Here is a 12,827-nt window from a genome sequence, read left to right as displayed (position 1 = left end):
CTTCTTGCATACCTCCAATCACTACTGTTCCTCCAGCTCCTTCTCGCCCCACCACTCGCGCCTCCCGTGGCATCTTCCGCCCTTTCCATCGCCTTAATCTTCATGTCCAAACCCTTCGTCATATCTCTCCTCTCCCTCGTTCTCACTTGTATGCTCTTAGAGACATAAACTGGAACGCTGCCATGAAAGATGAGTACAATGCTATGTTGAAAACTAATACTTGGCAACTGGTACCACGACCACGTGACGCTCATGTTATTCATTCCATGTGGCTCTTTCGTCATAAATATCATGTTGATGGCTCCTTGCAGCGATACAAGGCTCGTCTAGTTGCTAATGGTAAATCTCAGCAGGTTGGGGTTGACTGTTTTGAAACGTTTAGTCCGGTTGTCAAACCAGCTACTATTCATACCGTTTTTACTATTGCTACTTCGCGTTCTTGGCCCATACATCAGCTAGATGTCAAGAATTCGTTTCTTCATGGTGACTTGACCGAGACAGTATATATGCATCAGCCTCCGGAGTTTGTTGATCCTGATCACCCTGATTACGTATGTCGACTACGTAGGTCTCTCTATGGTCTTAAGCAGGCTCCACGGGCGTGGTTTCAGAGGTTTGCCAAGTTTAGCACTAATTGTGGTTTTCGTGCTAGTGTGTGTGACCCATCCCTCTTCGTTTATCAATCAGGTTCCGAGACGGCATACCTATTATTATATGTTGATGATATTATTTTAACTGCCTCTACTGATGCTCTCCTATGCCGCTTCATTGATTTGATGAAAAAGGAATTTGCTATGTCTGACCTTGGCCCGTTACATCATTTTTTGGGTATTACTGTTACTCGTTCATCCTCAGGGCTATTTTTGTCTCAGTCGTTATATGCTCAGGACATCATTGCACGTGCGTCCATGACAAAATGCAATCCAGTGGCTACTCCGGTCGACACCAATGCCAAGCTCAGTGCTACCTCTGGCCCTTCTCTCACGGACCCCACTTTGTATAGAAGCCTAGCCGGTGCTTTGCAGTACCTCACTTTCACACGGCCAGATATATCCTATACAGTCCAGCAGGTATGTTTATTCATGCATGATCCTCGAGAGCCTCACATGCAGGCCCTTAAGAGGATTATTCGCTATCTTCAGGGCACAATTGATCACGGATTATTTCTCTCGGTCTCCGCTATCTCTGGCTTAACAGCATACTCTAATGCTGATAGGGCGGGTTGTCCTGATTCACGTCGTTCGACTTCTGCTTTTGTGTATTTCTTGGAGACAACCTCATCTCCTGGTCATCAAAACGTCAAGCAACAGTTTCTCGATCCAGTGCTGAAGCAGAATACCGGGGGGTAGCAAACACTGTTGCTGAAACAACATGGATTCACAACCTTCTTCTAGAGCTCCATCTACCTTTACGACATGCTACTATCGTGTGTTGTGATAATGTAAGTGCGATATATATGTCTGGAGATCCTGTTCAACATCAGCGCACTAAACATGTGGAGATTGACATACACTTTGTTCGTGAACGCGTTCGTATTGGTGATATTCATGTCTTGCACGTCCCGTCTGAAAACCAGTATGCTGACATCTTCACCAAGGGCCTTCCACGACAGCTATTTGTTCGTTTTCGTTCTAGTCTTAGCGTTTGCTCCTCTCCCGCTCAGACTAAGGGGGTGTATTAGAGAATATATTATACTGCTTTACTTATTTTTATTAAGGAGAATATCTCCTGTCATAATTATTGTAATGAGGAGATTATCTCCGCCATAACTTTTGTATTCCCAAAAGGGATACTATTGTTTTATATAATAAGAATCCTGGTGAATAGAAATCAATAAGGAAGTTATCATCAAATCCAAGAATTATGACAGGAGATATTCTCCTTAATAAAAATAAGTAAAGCATTATAATATATTCTCTAATAGAGAGATCTTTTAAGTTTCACAGTGAGTTTCGTTTTTGGGAATTTAGTGTTAAGGTATTAGAGATCATGTTTTTTATTTGGTTAAGTTGTGTGAACTGAAGATAGATTTTCATAATTTGATACCTATATTTGTGAAGCTTAAGAGTAGCCCATAGAAGTAAGCCATTTGAACTTGTATATACACTGAAAGTCGGTGAGTTTGTCAATTGAGAGGGTTAATGGCCCTACATTTCCAAAGCTTATCCCTGGATTCAAACGTAAGAATTTTTATGGTAATTGGTTCATGATTTAAATAGAGTAAATGATGAAGTAGGGGCGGGAATAATTTCCATATATTAGTCTAAAAATCTTGTAATTTTCATGCTTTGGCAGACCAATATGATGTTACCCTTAATTTTTGTATATCATCAGTACTCTCACAATCCTTAGTTATTAGACTTAGAATCCACATTTGCATTTTCTAATGTTTTTACCTTTTTAAAAATATCAGCGTGTTACGGTTTTCATGTGTAAATAGTTGTACACCCGTTTATTATTCACAAAATTGGTTAAAAAGACCAAAATCAACAACTTTTTCTGGGTAAAAAAGACATCTAAATTTTGATACTATTTAAATGGACAAAAATGTAAAAAAAGCCAGGATGTAAACAATTTCATCATGTCCATTTTCAAATATTTTTTCTTATTTTTAATTTACACAGGATGCATCCAGTTTCATCCTCGCTATTTTTTAAGTTTAAGCCAGGATGAACCCAGTTTCATCCTTGCTATATTTTTTTGTGTCCATTTCACCCATACTAATTTTTACTCGTCCATTAGAACTGTATTTTAAAAATATTTGGACAAATGACCCATTTTTTATTAGGCTACAACATAGTTGTGCACATTAAGAATGTTGCATGCAGATTCCATTTTGCATGATTGTTGGCTGGACCATGAGGATCCCAATGGACATTTCCAAGTTTTTTGAGACAACTAACCTTTTTTATAACAATCTTTGTTGTAGCCTTTTTGCTTCAGGTTTGTTATTAAAACCGTAATTGGTATTAAGTTTCACCAGTGGATTTTTTTTTTTGAATTCTTAATGTGTATATAATTGTACACATGCCGAATATTACTTGGTACAGAACTGTATTATACCCTGATGCACTTTGACATCAATCATTTTTGGTTTTATTTATTAAGCATAGAGACTCATAAACTCGAAATGGTGTACACAGTTGTCCACATGTTCATCATTTAGGTGTAAATAGTTGTACACTTGCAGAGCTATATTTTATGTAATTAGGTTTTTCTAGACATGGAATTTTATGGGGTTCACTTCCTAATCTAGCAATTATGCTTAATCCTAAAAGTAAGAATTAACCAGTGTATTTTCTTGTAAACCGGTTATATGGGTGCACATAAAAGTGCACCTTTTTTTGTGCTTGTTATACTAGGTGTATATGTTTGTACACCAGTTATATGATGTGGTCTTCTTATCGAATTTGGTCTACTTCCATCAGTTTCTTGTGTTCGGCTTTGTTTATATCTAGTTAAGAGCGTATTACTTTTCCTTTAAAGAGATATACTAATGTATACGTTTTGTGCAGAGGAAGGAAGAGCACTTATTAGTTTCCCTCTTTCTGCAAAATAACTTGCTTGTACATGTGCGTTGAATAATGAAACTGTTCAGATTATAAATGATGAACGCCTGCAGCAAGTAAAACATGGTAAGTTTACTGCTACTTTTATCATTTTATTCTTCAACATTTTCGATTTCTTTTTTTTTCTTCGCATATAAAAGATGTAGTTTTGTTTTTTTGGGCAGTTCTTTTAAATATTTGTAGTAGTCAGTTGCTGGACGATTATGCCCTGAAACAAAATATTGAATCTGACTTTAGGGAAGACAAGTCGTTGATGCAAGGTTAGTTTTCTATTCCACCAAGTGTCACTTTTATTGTTAGTTAGCATGTGATAGTTGTAGGGTATCTCAATGTGTACATAGTTGTACACTTGCTGATTGTTAATGTGTACATCGTTGTACACATGCTGATTTTTAATGTTTATATAGTTGTACACATGCTATGATTATGATAAAAAATCCGAATTCGATCTTCCTTAGTTAGAGCACCAACCCTTGGGAAAAGAAAAAAGTTTCTTCCATATTCATGATTTTTCCTTGTAATAATTCTGTCGATATACCCTTGTGATACATTCTGAATCTGTCTTTGCAGCGATATTATCATGCGTCATCACTTGAATTAACCCGTCTTTCCTCGACCACGAAAACACCCGTATTCACCATTTGTCCGAAATTATTGCTGGGGTCATGACAATAAGATGCTTCAAAAAGCAAGAAGAGTTTTGTAATGATAATTTTAACAGGGTGAATACAAACTTAAGAATGGATTTCCATAATAATGGTTCTAAAGAATGGCTGGGGTTTCGCTTGGAATTAGTTGGGAGCATGGTCCTTTGCCTATCTGCATACGTCATGGTCTTGATGCCTACTAATTTCATAAAACCAGGTATTTACCCCCAACACATGTTAATCTCATACAAATGTGATTTTTGTTATTTTGGTTTTCAACTTGGGCTTCATGCACAAAGTCACAAATGAAATACTATATATACCATCTTCCTTGATATAAGAAGATGTCGGACTGTTCGGGGAAGTTTTGAAATTCTAGCATGGTACTTTTGCAGAACAAATGAGAATCATTGTAGAGAACAGTCTTAGATCATGTATTGGTAGTTGAGGCAACTGAAAGTATTATCTACGAGTCTATGACAGTAATATGCTAGTATTATTTATGTTTTATATCACTTGCAAACATCTTTTCCATATATTTGTTAGTCTCTCTTTTTAGTTATACTGGTCTCTCTTTTAGTTATATTATTGTTCAGAAATAAACAAAATTAATGAACATCCTGATTAGGAAAATGAATAATGCAGAAAATGCCATGAACGCCTGCTTTTGTAATTAATTTTTGAACATTGCTTAGAAGAAAATGAACGGTGTCGATTGCAACAGTAATGATGAATGAAAATGACCAAGCTAATGAAAATATCTTGTAATTTATAATCGATGTGACTTAAGGCAGTAAAAAAAGTCACTACAAGAAAAGTTGGATTAAGCGACCACGCATTTTTGGTTGGAAAAGCCCATATTGAGTCGCTCTAACCCTTAAAGCGACTTAAATTGGCTCTCGCTCTCGAGTTGCAAAAGGTGGGATTTATACAAGTCTATAACAGATAGGCAATCGCTTTAGTAATCAAGCAACTATCATCTAGCGTCTTTTTTCTTAATTGCTTCATGGCTAGACCGACCTTCCTAGAGCAAGCAAAATAGTGATCGCTTTAAAGCTAGACCAAACAAAATACAGCAAGTAAAACGCTGATCACTTCATAGATAAACCAACGATAATAGAGCAAGTAACGCCGATCGCTTCATAGATAGATCAACCATAATAGAGCAAGTGAAATGCCTGAAGTTAGTTGCTTACATTGTTGAGCTACCAAATTTTTTGCCCTGAAGTTGGTTGCTTACATTTTTGAGCTACCGAAGTTGGTTGCTTACATTTTTGAGCTACCAAACTTTTTGCCTTGAAGTTGGTTGCTTACATTTTTGAGTTACCAAACTTTTTGCCCGCTACATCTGTTGTTCTGGTGCCGGGAGTATCTGGCCGATTTCAATTTTGATAATCAAATTGAAATTAAAATTAAAATTGATACTAAAACAAATTATGAACCAAATTAAAAACTAAATCAAGTTTTATTATATCACATAGATCAATTTACATCATTTCTTTAAAAAAGACAATCTTTACAGGAACAAAAAGATTAAAAATACAAACTAATCATTTCTTAAAAAAATGATGATTACAATTTCCTTAATTTTGAAACAAAAGATGAACACTCCTTCGACTTTGTAGCACCAAGCTCATAATAAGAGATTCATACTGCCATCATTTTTGTGTTTAAGTTCCTCTCTGATCATAGATGCAGTTAGAGGATACTTGGTAATTAACACCTATGGAAATGCCAAGATATTCAAGCAAGTTAGTTTTCACGAGAAACACAAAGAGATGAGATTGATACTATGAACTTAACAAACTGCAGAAAAAATTGAACCAGAATAACAAAAAGCGAAATGCACAGGTAGTTCTTACATATAGGTTTGAGAAACTTTTCATTGTTAGGTTGAAACTGCAAAGTTTAAGGATCATTATCAATTAAGCCAACATACAAAACAACCTAAGACCGCAAGATGTCTAAATCTGAAATGAGTAACAACTTAAAATGTAAGGGTCAAATGACTACAGGTCCAATAAGGAACAACAAACACGGGAGACAGACTCGCTATAAAAATACCCAATATACTGTCTAGTAGCATTTTAGAGGCCATACTAATCATTCTGCAACACCGAAAAAGGCATAATTGTGCCCTTTCAATTTGCACTCTCGTCTCATCTGCATCAACATGTATTCAATAAAACATCAAAAATCACCAGTAAATTCATTCACAAGCACATGGGAAAAAAATCTCAAATGGAATCAATAGTAATTTAGACAAACTGTACGGATTTTCATTATATATACATGACAGTTTTTTTTGTAACAGATGTTTTTGATAATCATTTTTGAGAAATCAGAAAACCATGTAGTAGGTAGTCAAGACCATGTTCTGTAAAGTGATAACTATTTCCATTCACCAAAATCACTCTGTAACCCTATATGCAAAAGTACTAGTTTAATTGGATTACAATCTAACCCCATACTTTATGTTCATTGAAACTGGAATGGAAAAATCTCAATCAAAATAAACTAAATGAATATCAGTTGGTTCTCTGGATCAATATGAATATCTTTCAAAACTGATAATAGAACTACTACAGCTTAGAAGAAAAAACCTACTTCTACAACTGTTTTATGTTCCAAATCTACGGTCTCCTGCTCTCCGAATCTAGGAATTATAAACCTGCAAAATAGAAGACGTCATCTCGAATTTTAGAAGGTTTAAGCCAATGATCATTTATTCTTCAATTATTGTATATTCCCAGTGAGAAAATTACCTCTTCTCATTTACCGTGGGGTCGATTGTCCCAGTGTACACATAAAGCTTAAAAATTTCATGAATAAAAACATTTATTCAGTCTGGAAGGAAGAGAATTACGCAGAATTACAGTAACACATAAAACAAGTGACTAAATTTTACCTAGGAAAGTTCTCTCTTAGCTTCTGAAGAGCTGGAGGAGCATCTAAGATCAATATCTGAGAAGTACACATAGTCAGCAATAAGAACTAAATATAAGAGATACAACTATTTGACATTTTATATATTATCATGCATACGATAGAAATCCTAGTGAGCGACAATCATTTTGATGGGTGTTCAAGATATCTAAACAGCATCATGCAATCTTGACTAATCACTTTCCACACCACAAACACCAGAACAATAAAACAAGAATCGAATCTCTTTGCACATACACAATATGAAGCTAGAGAATCATATCCTGAACGCATAAACTTGTCATAACAATAAACTATCATCAAGCATGCGGTCCTATCCCAAACCATGGTGGATAAGAGGCTTCTTAAAGCCACAGTAATCTATATTAACCGGAAATACACGATATAATATCATCAGTGGCAAAAAAAAAAAACCACAATTACCTAAACAAAAAGACTTGAATTGAATCCCTTGAGCTCTTCAATCCTGCACCAATTGATATCTTTCAGATACTTGAGAGCACCTTCGTCACGCTCTGTGATCTACATTCCGGAAAGAGTAAATTAAACCGACAATTATGGAATCTTATTCCAACAAGGAGAAAAATAGCTAATAATATCACTTACCTCCTCCATTAAAACTTCATTTGTCTTCACAACATTGAGCCAAAAATCAGGAACACCCTTCTCTACTGCAAATACACAATCTAGTTAAGATAATTCAAGCATTGTTTGGAAATTGAAAAACTCGAACAAAGATTAAAGTATATCTTATACCTTCTGCATCTTTAGTACTTTTCTGAAAAACTCGAACAAAGATTAGTACTCAATTTTCTCACAAACTCTCAATCTTGTTCTTCTCAGTAAAACCCCTAATAATTTACAGCAGATAACATCCTTTTTCTCGCTGAAACTCCGTTCAAATCCCATTAGAGACTCAACCAATTTCTTTCCTTGGTTGAACGGTGCCCACCATTTCTTCAAAACCTCTATTAATTCGAACCCATCTTCTACAAATCATGGATAGAAACTTTGAGTTTCTTCTAGCATAACTTCTTCATTTAATCTCATCATCTCCGAATCCATCACAAATTCCTATTTCCGCAATACCAATTTCCTTCTCCAGCAGCTCCAACATCAACTCAGTTCAGAACCCTAATTCCTATTTCCCATCACAAATTCATTCTCGAGTTCATCTTCAAAAAATCAACAAAACCCATAACATATCGAACCATCAACTCCTCTCTGTGAATTCAATTTCATCAAAAACCTAACTTATTCTCCTCCAAACCAAACTTTTTTTCTAGCAGAAGCAACACATCGATCTTCAATTGCAGCGAGATCCCATTCTTCCTGTTGCTTTCCCATGCTCAACTGCAAACCACCAGCGTCTTTGAGTCACCTACAATTCCATCCATAATCTGCAGTATCATTTTCATCTACAACTGCAATGGTTTCTCAATACTGCTCCAGAGCAACACAAATTCATCCAGTTCTAATCACCAACAATCTTCAACAATCAGCTTCTCCGAAAACTTCATGAATCTCTCAAACCCATTAAACCCTGAATCGGTGTTTAATGAAATCTCATAAATCCCCATCATCAAACTCTCACTGCTACCTCTTCCAGATTCAACCCAAAAAACCATTTCGAATCAGACCTTTTTATCCTCAAGAAGACCAACTCATTATTTCAACCTCAACAGAGATCAATTTCTGCATCCTCTTCTTCCCTGACCCTCTATTCATCATCCAACCTCAATTAACAAATACCCATCTTCTATTCAACAGCAGCAGGTTCATTACCGTCTTCAATTAATTGTTTATTCTTCCAATTCGTAAACACCCTATCTTTGATTCAGTTGTATTCCGCAATCTAAAACAGCAAAATCCCCCTTTTCTTCTTGGTTGGAACATAGATCCAGATTTAAACCAAAACCCTAATCAACCACCATCAGTGGTTCGAATCAAACTTTATCTATCTTTTTCTCCCTCGATCTCTTGTTTTCTCTCTAGATCTCTTTTTCTTTCTCTCGGCAAAAGATTACAGCGGCGGTATCTGTGGAGGAGAGGAAGGGGGAGAAGAGGAAGAAAGAGAGTTCGAGTGATTGAGAGGGTTTGGTGAATAAACAAACGCTTCTCGCAAAAAAAAGTGTGGATCCGAATGAAAATGATCGACGGACTCTGTTTCGTTTGATCCACTCATACGGATTGAGAAAAGATCTTGACGGTTAAGATTGTATTTTCGATGCTCATACGGATTAAAAAACATTTGTGTTAATACGAACTCATGTTTCGGTTTAATTATCAACCTTTAACATGAAAAAAAAATCCAAAAAAAATATAAATAAATTTAGAACATTGTTTTCGACATTCTGATATAAAAAATTCCAAAAAATGTATAAGAATGAATCGGGAAAATGAAAAATGAGTTCGATAATTGGTGTGTTTCTTTGTGCTTTCCCTTTGTGTTTTTGTGCTTTCTTTTTGTGCTTCGGGTTTGAATTTCGACTAGTCATGAAGTAATTTTTACAAGTCATACAGGTCATGTAGTAGTTTTAGTTCACACTGGTAAACTCAGGTTATAAGATTACTAGAGATGGACCACGAAATTCATGATGGTTCGGACTTCAAACTTAGCTGGATACATCATCAAAATCGATAAATATGAAGCTCAGTGTTGATTCGAACTTCAAATATGGTATAAAACATACAAACTATGATCCAAGAACCTATGGGAGGATTTCTGACTTCAAACTTAGCATGATACATCATCGAAATTGATAAATATGAAGTTTAGTGTTGATTCGAACTCCAAATGTGGTTTAACAACATACAAACTATGAGTCAAGAACCTCCGGAGGGTTTCTGACTTCAAACTTAGCATGATACATCATCGAAATCGATAAATATGAAGTTCATTTTTTATTAAAACTTCAAATGTGGTATAACAACATACAAACTATGAGTCAAGATGTTCTGGAAGGGTTCTGACTTCAAACTTAGCATGATACATCATCTAAATCGATAAATATGAAGCTCAGTGTTGATTCGAACTTCAAATGTGGTATAACAGAATACAAACTGTGAACCAAGAAGCTTCGGCAAGGTTCTGGCATATTGTACGCATACGATCGTAACCTGGCCGTGAGTGGACTACTATAAGTCCATCTACTTCGTACGAACGATGAATTCATCCATTTACAGGTAAGATTCCTTCGGAATATACCCTGAAACGTTAAACAAACCATGTTCTGGCATATTGTACGCATACCTTAAACAAGACAAGCTTGAACTTGAAATTTTTCTTAGAAGTGTGTAAGAGAAATATAACAAAAGTGAACTATAGCCATGGTCAAGGTTTGCACAACAAGTATGCTTAACCTTAGGTACTTCATGTACTTTTGCCTTTGCACTTAAGCTTCCGAACTATGTCAGGTCAACCAGGTATGCGTACGGAGTATGGGTACCTTTGAAAGTTGTGAAATCATATCCAAAAAGTGTACATACCTGTCTGCGTACGTGCTCTTGAAAGTTTGCGAAGTCATATCAAAATAGTATGCATGCCGTTTATATATATATCGCTAGTAAGTCCCGAACTCAGATAAAAAAGGCATGCATACTAATGGTAACAGTTGGTTATGCATACCGTGTATACATATCGTCAAGTAGTCTTGAAGTAGTATCATGTTCTAGCATATTGTACACTGGTACGTTCTTACATAGTTTCCAACTTATAGTAGTCTACTCCCGGCCAGGTTTCGACCTTGGATCCACTTTCTTTTTCGAAGTCGCCGGAAAAAGGTTTTATCCGTTATATATTAATGTTATCCAATTTCTCTCGGCCTCACTCAATTTCTCTTAGATTCCCATTGGTTTAATTATAAGGTTACCAATTAATTCAAATCAAATTTCCATCCACTTCATTTAATTTTATTTGTTACCGGTCAACCAAATTTGGTTGCCGCATTCATTTTCAATCAGATATATCGATTTTCTTCTAATTATTCATCATTTTAACCGTATGCGTCGATTGACTATAGTCAATTTCACATGTTATCAATCAATTTTATTCAATATCACTCGACATCACTCGATTGCTCCTGGAGTCAATGGGTTTATATGGTTAACTATTAAATCAAATCGAATTTTCATTTAGTACAATTAATTTCTTTTTTTATCTGTCAGTTTTACTTTATGTCGGTCGACCTCACCCACTTTCTCTTGTATTACATCGGCTTCTCATGTTATTGATAATTTTAGCCGAATGTCCATATTCTTTAGTCAATTTCACATGTTATATATTAACCTTATCCAACATCGCTCGCTCCACACGATTTTCCTTGGATTCCATGGATATAATTTTATTATTGCCTATTAATTTCAAACGAATTTCACCCGTTATTAATCAATTTTATTCAATAGTTACTCGATTTTTCTTGGATTCCATGTGTTTATATGGTTGACTATTAAGTCAGCTCAGATATCCATTTAGTTCACTTGATTTATCCGAGACCAAAAATTTCACCTTGGCCAAGCTGATTTCTATTTTTCACCGAGATGAGAACTGATGCGCTAAACGACATAATTGACCAAGTTCCACAGATTTTTTGACCGGAGGAATTATCGATATAGTTTTAAATTTTCAAGGTTTCGGTAAAGCTCCAAGATCTATTTCATGTTGTAGGATAGTTTTTTGGTTTCTTTTTTTTTTCTTATTTGGAACCAGTTAAGACAGTAGTAGCCAGAAAAATAACCGAGCGGACTGGGATCGATTTCAAACGCAACCGATCCATCAACAGTTCAGTGGCAGTTTTGAAATCGAAAACCAAGGTGTATGCGGTTTGGTCAATGGTTTTTCCTAAAAACAGGACCGACGGGCTATTGTGCACCCCTATAGTAAACTAAGATAACAACCATGATCTGTATGACACTAATCTAACCAATAAGAAACTAAAATGAGATCATTATCGGTTTCAAATGCCTACTTCCAAAACTGACTAATTTTTTGAACATGTGGTGGCCGCTTAAACTTGGTCGCTCAAAGAGGTTGTACCAACCGATTCATTTTTTAGTTGCTAGGAGTCGGTGCCTCAAAGTGAATAGCCACCTGAGCACTTTTCAAGCTGCTATAGATGACTTGAAAGAGTGATGTAGCGAGCAAACACATTCGGTCGTGGCTAGATATTAGATGACACAGGTTTATAGCCGCCAAACTTTATGGCAGTTGCAACTTTGGATGCTTAAACCCTTAAGGTGACTAAAATTATGGGCTCTTGCTGGGATTTTGGTCGCTTAAGCCAAGTTTTCTTGTAGTGAGTTTGTTTTCGTAATTCTATCTCCATTAGTACGTAAACTTCTATATACTAACACTATGATGCGCAATACCCATAAGGTCTGTTTTGTGGGTATGGATGTTAGATTTTTAAAGGTGTACACATAGTTGTACATGATTGTACTCTCATGAAAATATGAAAAAACTAATTCTTGATGAGACCCTAAGTTGTTTTTCGATATCATGAGATGATCTTAATAGCATGCTTGCTATGTGTTTAGGTACTTTTGGAGAGCTTAAGAAAGTGCAGAAGAACAAATGAGGGGTTTCGTAGATGGACGAATTTCTAGATTTTCGGATTTTAATGGCATGCTTGTTGTTTGTTTAGGTATCTTCTATGTGTTACATTGT

At 35.8% G+C, this 12,827-nt stretch overlaps 2 long non-coding RNA genes across 2 annotated transcripts; both read right to left on the bottom strand.

The window, feature by feature from the left end:
- Positions 1 to 5,670: 5,670 nt before the first annotated feature.
- LOC113338357 lies at positions 5,671 to 6,298 on the bottom strand. The gene is made up of 2 exons (XR_003354738.1): positions 6,079 to 6,298; positions 5,671 to 5,939 (listed from the first exon to the last, which is right to left on the bottom strand). It is a non-coding gene; the product is annotated as an uncharacterized LOC113338357 (long non-coding RNA).
- A 232-nt stretch (positions 6,299 to 6,530) lies between these two features.
- LOC113338355 lies at positions 6,531 to 7,799 on the bottom strand. The gene is made up of 3 exons (XR_003354736.1): positions 7,769 to 7,799; positions 7,586 to 7,684; positions 6,531 to 7,180 (listed from the first exon to the last, which is right to left on the bottom strand). It is a non-coding gene; the product is annotated as an uncharacterized LOC113338355 (long non-coding RNA).
- Positions 7,800 to 12,827: the final 5,028 nt, after the last annotated feature.

This window comes from Papaver somniferum, unplaced genomic scaffold (assembly GCF_003573695.1).
Source record: "Papaver somniferum cultivar HN1 unplaced genomic scaffold, ASM357369v1 unplaced-scaffold_19, whole genome shotgun sequence".
In the NCBI taxonomy this organism is placed as follows: Eukaryota; Viridiplantae; Streptophyta; class Magnoliopsida; order Ranunculales; family Papaveraceae; genus Papaver; species Papaver somniferum.
The sequence above is the reverse complement of the archived record's forward strand: the minus strand, read 5'-3'. Positions and strand labels throughout refer to the sequence as shown.